This window comes from Sinocyclocheilus rhinocerous, unplaced genomic scaffold (genome assembly GCF_001515625.1).
Source record: "Sinocyclocheilus rhinocerous isolate Xijiao unplaced genomic scaffold, SAMN03320098_v1.1 scaffold3254, whole genome shotgun sequence".
Classification (NCBI taxonomy): Eukaryota; Metazoa; Chordata; class Actinopteri; order Cypriniformes; family Cyprinidae; genus Sinocyclocheilus; species Sinocyclocheilus rhinocerous.
The window spans coordinates 257,614-265,689 of NW_015652273.1; the positions used below are offsets into that span (position 1 = coordinate 257,614).

The window sequence follows — 8,076 nt, forward strand, 5'->3', positions numbered from 1 at the left end:
GTGTGTGTGTGTGTACAGTATAAAGAAAAAACATGACAAACAAGTGCAATCACAATAATTTATTTGTTGCAAACATGTCAAAAGCAGTACCAGTTGTAATTTAAAGGATGATGCATCGCAGTCACAGTCCTCTCTGATGGGATACTAAAGTTTTGTGTGAAGTGCAGAGCTGAATTTAAGATGTTAATCACAGAAAATATTATCCAGGGATGCGTTTCTCAAAAGCATTGTAAGCTAAGTTGATCGTAGAGACCAATGGTGGCAATGGGTCTACTATCTACTTAGGCTTACGATGCTTTTGGGAAATGTAGCCCAGATTATTATCCTGATCCACTCCCTGAAGGCGCTCATTTCTCATTCAAACACCTGACCAGAAACACAGCATGTCGCAATCTGAAACGAAGTAGGCTAGACCCATGAGCGTTTGATTTTCATGCCATAAAACCTGTCATAAAGCGGCAATTTTTAAATCTGTAACAGCGCGTCAGTGCGGGTTTTGATGCTTACGGTCGTTGCTGAGGATGGAGATGAAGATCGCTGAATAAACGCTTGAGTTTAGGACTGTTCCTCGCAGTCGTATCGATTCTGAAGATTTGGATTTCAGCGCAAAAATAAAATTTATCCCTTTTTTATTATGTTGCATTTTTTGGTGTATTTGTTTCTGTTGTCAATCACAGCATGTCGGAGAAAACACATTTTGTGTCTCACTGCAAACAAAGTAAATATTACATAATAAGTAATGGTTAAACAATTGCATAAATGTTATTCATTTTAAGGGTTTAAAGTGTACTGTAGTCTTGTTTAACAATGCATTCTTTGAAACGCGTTGGCAGCAGAAATCACACAGAACAGATATTATCATTTCATGTGAAGTAAATGAGTAAACTTAATTTAATAAAGGCAGTTGAAAAGATAATGCCATTAATATGACAACTGAATACAATATATAAAAAATGTTAATGCCACAATTTCAATATTCATAAGGATTAATTTGTAAGTCTGTAAAGTTGTTCATACATAAACAATTTACGTTTTAGGTGTTGTCAATACATCAGTATTGTACATTTATATGCTGTAAATATGTCAGTATTGTACGTGTAAATGTGTCAGTATTGTACGTTGCAGTGTCTGTGAAAATGTAAATAAATGTACATTTTGTAGAACCACATTTTACGTATAAAATCACGTTGCAGCCAGCCATATGAACAGAAACAAACAGGTTAAAAAACAAACAAAGAAATAATTGAATAAATACATGATTGTGTATGATTTATGTATATGAAACAAAGTGGAGCAGCTGTAAATGTTTCATTGCAATGACAGCAAGTTCCTTAGTGGATGACAAGCATTTATTGATTTTCATGTTTGCCACTAAAATATTTATGCCTCTTGTACTCTCCAGTTAATGGAAACTGCCTGACACCTCTAGTCCTTGGAGACGACCACAGAGAGAGGAGGGGATGACAGCGAAAGGTTCGGAGGGGGTCTACAAGCCTGGGAGAATTTGACCCCTCTGTGAGGAGGTTGTAGAAGAGATGGAAGCTATTGGCTGTGGTGTGTAGAAACACAATAGAGGAATGAGTCACCATTAGGGTCTCTGGCCTCCTTTGCGATGACTGCAACTCAAGTAATGAGAAGTGACTTGGGAGGTAATGCATTGTGTCAGCAGTGAAGGGTTCAGCTCCCAGTGGCACTGGTGCTGTTGGTGGGATTTGGCTGCTTGGCTAACCTCCCTAGTGCTAGCAAAATCTTCCTCGAAACTCAGCTCAACAAATTTTAAGATTGGAGGGGAACATGAGATGGCTTTTAAAGTAAAATCCCTAAGGAAAATGTTATTACTCAGAAGTAACAAACTTGTGATCCAGTGATTTCTCCTCAGAAGAGCTCATTGTAAGTACCTTGAAAACATGTTTCTTGGTGGACTGATAAAAAACCTGTGCAGCCTGACTTCCAGATGTTGCATAGCAGTTGGGCATTATTATTGAAGCTTGTGATTTTGGCCAGCATTTGCGAGTTTATGGTTTCTATATTATACAGTTATTGGCATACTGTAGGAGTAAGGGAAACCACAAATGGTTGTAACACTTTTTGCTTTATCATTTGTAATTCAGTGGTTAAAGTGGACAATTTGATATCATTTTACAACATTTGTCCACTACACTCTCATGGCAATTTGCAACTGTTTTATGTTTTGTTGAATTGCTGGCTAATTCATACAATCTCATTTGCATGTGTTTTGTACGCGAGCTTAAGTTCCACTGAAGGTTAGGTTTAGTGATGGAACTTCGTACAAACAATACTGTATGAATTCATAAGAAAACGCCACCTCATAAAATAGTTATGTTTTGTCATGACCTATGTCCTTAAACTGCATGTGTACAGTGATGTCAAAGTGAGTTATAACAGTGGGTGGGGTGGGTTGTAACATAACAAAAAACTGACAATTTATTTGATAAAATTTACTTGATCAAAATGATGTTGTTCACATCAACCCCGACATCAAACAACACCCCTTTTAATTTCAAACATTTTAATTCAAAAATGAAAAGTACGTAAAAAATAAACAAACACACAGGAATACTTTATTCTAAAGCAGCAAACAAGTTGGGATTTTTTTATTTATTTTTTTGATTCAGATGATATCAGTTATGAAATATGTAATTCATCGAAGTGACTACAAATAAAAATTAACTAACTAGTCATGACCATTTCCTGAAAATGTAGAAACTTTATCACACATCTGTCATCCGAACCACGTTGGTTAGAACTGCCGTTAATGAAGTCAAGCAGGTGGTGGAGTGATAACTTCTCCTAATTAATCAGTTTGAGATCAAATTAATGTATTGCTGTAAATGATGAACATGACATCCAAAGACTGCTTCGCTATTTTTATTCATCGTTATTTTGCTGTATTTTGAGGGTTCCCTAATGTTCCCCAGTTGTACTAGAGCACATACGCACATGCAAACTCTTCAGAAACAGTGTCTGAATTCTCTTAGCAAACTAAAAGACATAGAATGTATTTTGCAAAGTATGGAATTAAAGGTACAGATTATATGTTAGCTTGCTTATATTGCTCAAAAGCATGATCAATTTAAGTCGATATGACATACTAACAAGAAACCATGCTTTTAATCACAGGTCGAGAGCTATAGTTCCAACCACGCAACTTTATGATGCTGTTCGTGAATGTTCACTGCATCTATGGCTTTGGAAAACAACAAATCGTTGAACTACTGTATGTTGGTAACGATGGAACTTGCATCCATAGTTGGCTAGCAATGCTTTTGGGAAACACACCCCTGAATGTGTATTATTGGTGTGTCTCAAAGAAGAGTGGTTAAACTGTCATGTGTTACTACTCTGTTACAACTCTTTTATAGAATTATAACATGTATGTGGATAGGCTCGTATTAGAAGAATTTGAGCAGCAAGTTTTGAGTTCATACTAAATCTCTGACTTTAGATTGCAGACTTTGGCACCTTGGGGTATTTGAGTTGTTTGAGACGTGAGATTAAACGAGCCAGGATCTAATGAGGACAAAGAAGGAGGACATTTGAGCAAAAATCTATATTTGCTGTTGAACTGATCTTTTTGCCATCTAGGAGAAGCAAATGATAGCTTAAGAGATATCATTTGTCATTTTTGTTTTGTATGCAAGACATTTTTGAGTAGTTGAAAATTGGTATAGTTGCAGCCTGTTCTCCATTTTTTATGTACAAACACAGCAACACGTTCCTATGAAACAAACCTCTAATAAAAACCTCTTACAGTGTTTTATTGGCTGACCAGTATATCAGTCCTCGTTAATTGATTGAAACAAGTGTTAATCCTCAGAAAATACGATGGTCCAAAGCCCAACAGATATGCACAACAAAACAAATGAGACCAATTAGCAAAATAGATTGCAATCCATGATTAGATATTCTGCTCTTGAACACTCAGACGACATAAAAAACAAAACAAACAAAAAAAACAGGCAGCTCAAACAACTTAACTATGTGAACACCCTTGTGGAATTTCAGTAACAGGAAAGACCTCACATCTGGGCTGAGGCTTCCAATAATCTTAGTGGAGGAGAAATAAACAACAACAAGTGATGAGGTGAAACTATTACACATTATACCTAGTATAAAACATAGGTAAGACTATTACACATTATACATATATATTTATATGATACACCTACTAAAGCCTGTACAGGATATGATCTTCTGACAAACTAATTTTAATTAATAATATTTAAATGTTTTATATAACGCAATTTCAACTGCTTATGCATAATGCAAGTCTAGTGTTGATTCTTTGCATAGCACGACTCTTTAGCAGTTATGGAATTATATGGCTTAAGCCAGTTTATAATATGGATATTTATGTTCATGGATGTTGATTTGTCAGTATCGAGAAAAAAAAAAAAAAAACTACAAATATAAACATATTTTTAGATCAAATGTCCTCAAATTCAATCTTTTGCTGACACAATGACTTCCCATGGATCAGTAAAATGATTCGGTGCATACAGACAAACAGGTGTTTAGGAAAGTGCTGTGGTGGTGTTTGTTTCTATTTAGCTTTTTGGTGGGAAAAAAAGATGTCGAGGATATCAGTTAGGCTTCAAAACCACTTAAGGGTTTTGACTTTCAATGGAAAAAAAAATATATGATTTTTTTTCCACAGTTGTGATCTTTGACAGATCCTCTTGCTATCTTTCAGTAACTCCTTCTTAGACTACTGTTGTGTTTGTCTGATAGCAGCAGGAATGGCCAATGAAGAGAAAGCAAATCTTTTGACACAACATTCATTTTGTTTCGTAGCTGTGAACAGCAGCCTGTCTTAACCGCTGAGGTGCGCTGCCTTTTCTAGAGCACGTGATCCCTCAGGCGAAAAGAGCCTTCGGGGTACTTGAATGTTTTAATTTCCATATATATTTAATTTTGCCGTCTGACACACTTTTCCTTTCTCAGTTTCGTGACTCACCAATAAGCATTCCACAAAGAAATTCCAAATATAAGTTATCTACACACAGAAGTCCCTCTATGGCATTCTGGCCTTACAAGAACTCCATAACCTAGTTTTTGCAAATGCAAATACAACAGTGGTCTTTCTATAGTTCAAGACATAAACGAAGGGACTCAAAAGACAGGCCTAATGCCTCTGTTTTGTTATACTATATGGTGGTGAGAATCCTTTAGATATGACAAAACATAGTTTGACCAAAGCATTTAACTTTGCTAAATCAGTTTTTAATGATTTAGTAAAAAGCCACTGAATAGACGCTGAATTGTGTTGAATAGCAGCTGGACATTTTTTCAACAAGTTTTGAACAGCATGAACTTGACATGCTGTTCAAAAAAGGCAATGGTCAGATTTTAGTTAGCATGTGTACTAAGCATAATGATGAAAAAAAAATAGCACAGACACAATGCAAAAATGTGTTCTGCATTATTTTGTTGTTGTTGTGATTTCATGAATAATACCATGTCATTTATGCTCAGTGTGCAAAGTGACCAAGGCTGCGTTTCCCGAAACCTTCTTAACGCTACGTCATTCTTAAGTTGTACCTTAACCTGTACTTTATCGTTAATACGTGTTTCCCGAAACATTCTTAGTTAAGTATACCTTCTGTAAGTCATACTTTCGTAAGGTTGGTCTGGACCACTCTTAGCTGTACCTTATCATTTTTGACAGTTCCCTTTTCTTTACATATCTCATTCTATATGAATATAATAGTGGTGCAAAATCGAAGACGGCTCCGTCCGCGGAGCCATATACTAAAACTTTAGAAAAAATAAAAAAAAAATAAAAAAATTAAAATAAAAAAATTTGCCGACACGGCAGCAAATTCAGCAGCTTTTAGATCTTGTTGGTCCGATTTTGTCTAGACAAATTCAGCTGCTGGCAGCTCTCCTTTTTCTCTCTTTTTCTCCGTAATAGCCTAGTAGATGTTGATTATATGTTTCTCTTGTTGCGTTTTTATTGAGTAGGTCATCCAATAACAGAAACTAGTGATTTACACCAATATGTGATGCGGCTGCTGGGCGATCAACCCCGGTTGTGGAGAAAATGAAGACACTATGGAAAATATATTATGATAATATAAATGAGCCATTCAAAGACCAGTGATGGCATACTGCCAGTTAAAACTGAAAAGTGGGCACAGTTTTCCAATAAACAGGCAGCTATTTACTATATATCGACAATGACAAATGAGAATCATAATTCAGCATGCAAATGAATGCAAAATAATAATAATGATAATTGCAATGCAGCACACAAATATAACACTGACATTTTCTCTCTCAGATATTGTACATCTTGAAGGCAGAAAGTTGTCTAATATCTAAGTAATATTTGTGATTTTTAAACTTCTTTCTTACACTTCTTAAAAGTATAATTTACATAATAATAATAATTATTATTATTAGTAGTAGTAGTAGTAGTAGTAGTATATAGGCGCTCCGGGCATATTTTTTGCCCTGACGTGATGAATGTTGCAAAGTGAAAGTAAAAGTTTCACTCAAGTTTGTTGCGTTCTAACAGGAAAGAGTTCCGTGTCTCTATTTAAAATCAGCACTTCTTTTATAAAGAACACCGCATTCTCACATAACGCAGTGAAGCAGTCCGTGAATAAAATGAATAATTGATTCTCGAGCCATTGATATCAACCAATTCAGCACCACCGCCATGGACAGCACCTGGTAACGTCGCACGTAAGAAGGTATATCTTAAGCAACCTCCTCCTAAAGTATAGTTCGCGGAACACGACTAGAACAGGTACACCTTTCGTTAAGTAGCTTCTAACAGGAAAGAGTTCCGTGTCTCTATTTAAAATCAGCACTTCTTTTATAAAGAACACCGCATTCTCACATAACGCAGTGAAGCAGTCCGTGAATAAAATGAATAATTGATTCTCGAGCCATTGATATCAACCAATTCAGCACCACCGCCATGGACAGCACCTGGTAACGTCGCACGTAAGAAGGTATATCTTAAGCAACTTCCTAAGGTATAGTTCGGGGAACACGCCTAGAAATGGTACACCTTTAGTTAAGGCATACCTTTAGAGTCTTCGTAGAGCTGTCTAAGAGACAGTGTTATCGGGAAACGCAGCCCTGGTCATTTGGGGCTCTGGGAGTTTATTGAATACACTGGACAAGAGCTGACCTCAAGCAAGGTCAAAATTGCATACAGATATGTGGGTCGGTTGGCTGATCAAAAATAATAACCTCAAGAGGAACGCAGTAATGAGTAGGAGCACTTTTCCCTATCGGAACATGCCACGCATGGCTGAATGCATTCATATGCCGCCCATTGTTGTAAGACACAGAGTTCCTCTGCAGAGGCAAATCCAAAAAAACAGGAAGTTACTGGGGACTAAAAGAAAATCTCAAGGACACCAAGACAAATCTAAAGGCTGTTAACCTCAACGGAGGTACTGGGGGTGTTGCTAATCAAATGTGTTATGTTTTGTCTGTTTTATACTATAGAGGATGAAAAAAATATATATGTTGATGATACTGGTCGCCTCAATTGCTTACAACATGGAATACAAAATGGAAAATATAAACAAAATAAATAATCAGAAGCTCAAAATACAGCTAGATATACATTACATCACAGTGAGCATACATACTGATAAAATCAATGCACTTTGTCACCCTGGATGAAAGTGTCTACTAAATGAATAAATGTATGAAATGCAAGATTTGCTTTCCCAGAAGGGAATACTAGAGCTTGTGAAAAAATGCTATCATAAAACCAACAATGGTCCTATTTACTTACTATGCATGATTCTTTGATACATATTATTGCAACAGATAAATACATCTATTTTTTTTTTACATCCATTTGCAGACCAATCAACTTTTGATGTATATAGAAAGTGTCATCCTACACTTTTCTTATATTTTGTTTAACTCAGATACACTTAATGAAAAAAGCAAACAAAAATGGTAACATCTAAATCAACTAGCTTTATTCAATTAAAAAATATACTATAAAAAAAGCATTAATTAATCCACCTCAATACAAAACTAAAACTAAATAAAAAGTAAAAACAAAACTAGTATATATAT

The 8,076-nt window shown here is 35.8% G+C and overlaps 1 protein-coding gene across 1 annotated transcript in view; it reads right to left on the reverse strand.

The window, feature by feature from the left end:
• Positions 1 to 8,076, reverse strand: part of LOC107714274 (leukocyte tyrosine kinase receptor-like) — a gene marked incomplete at its 5' end in the record, with an annotated part of 255,294 nt that overhangs the window by 168,056 nt on the left and 79,162 nt on the right. The window lies entirely within an intron of this gene.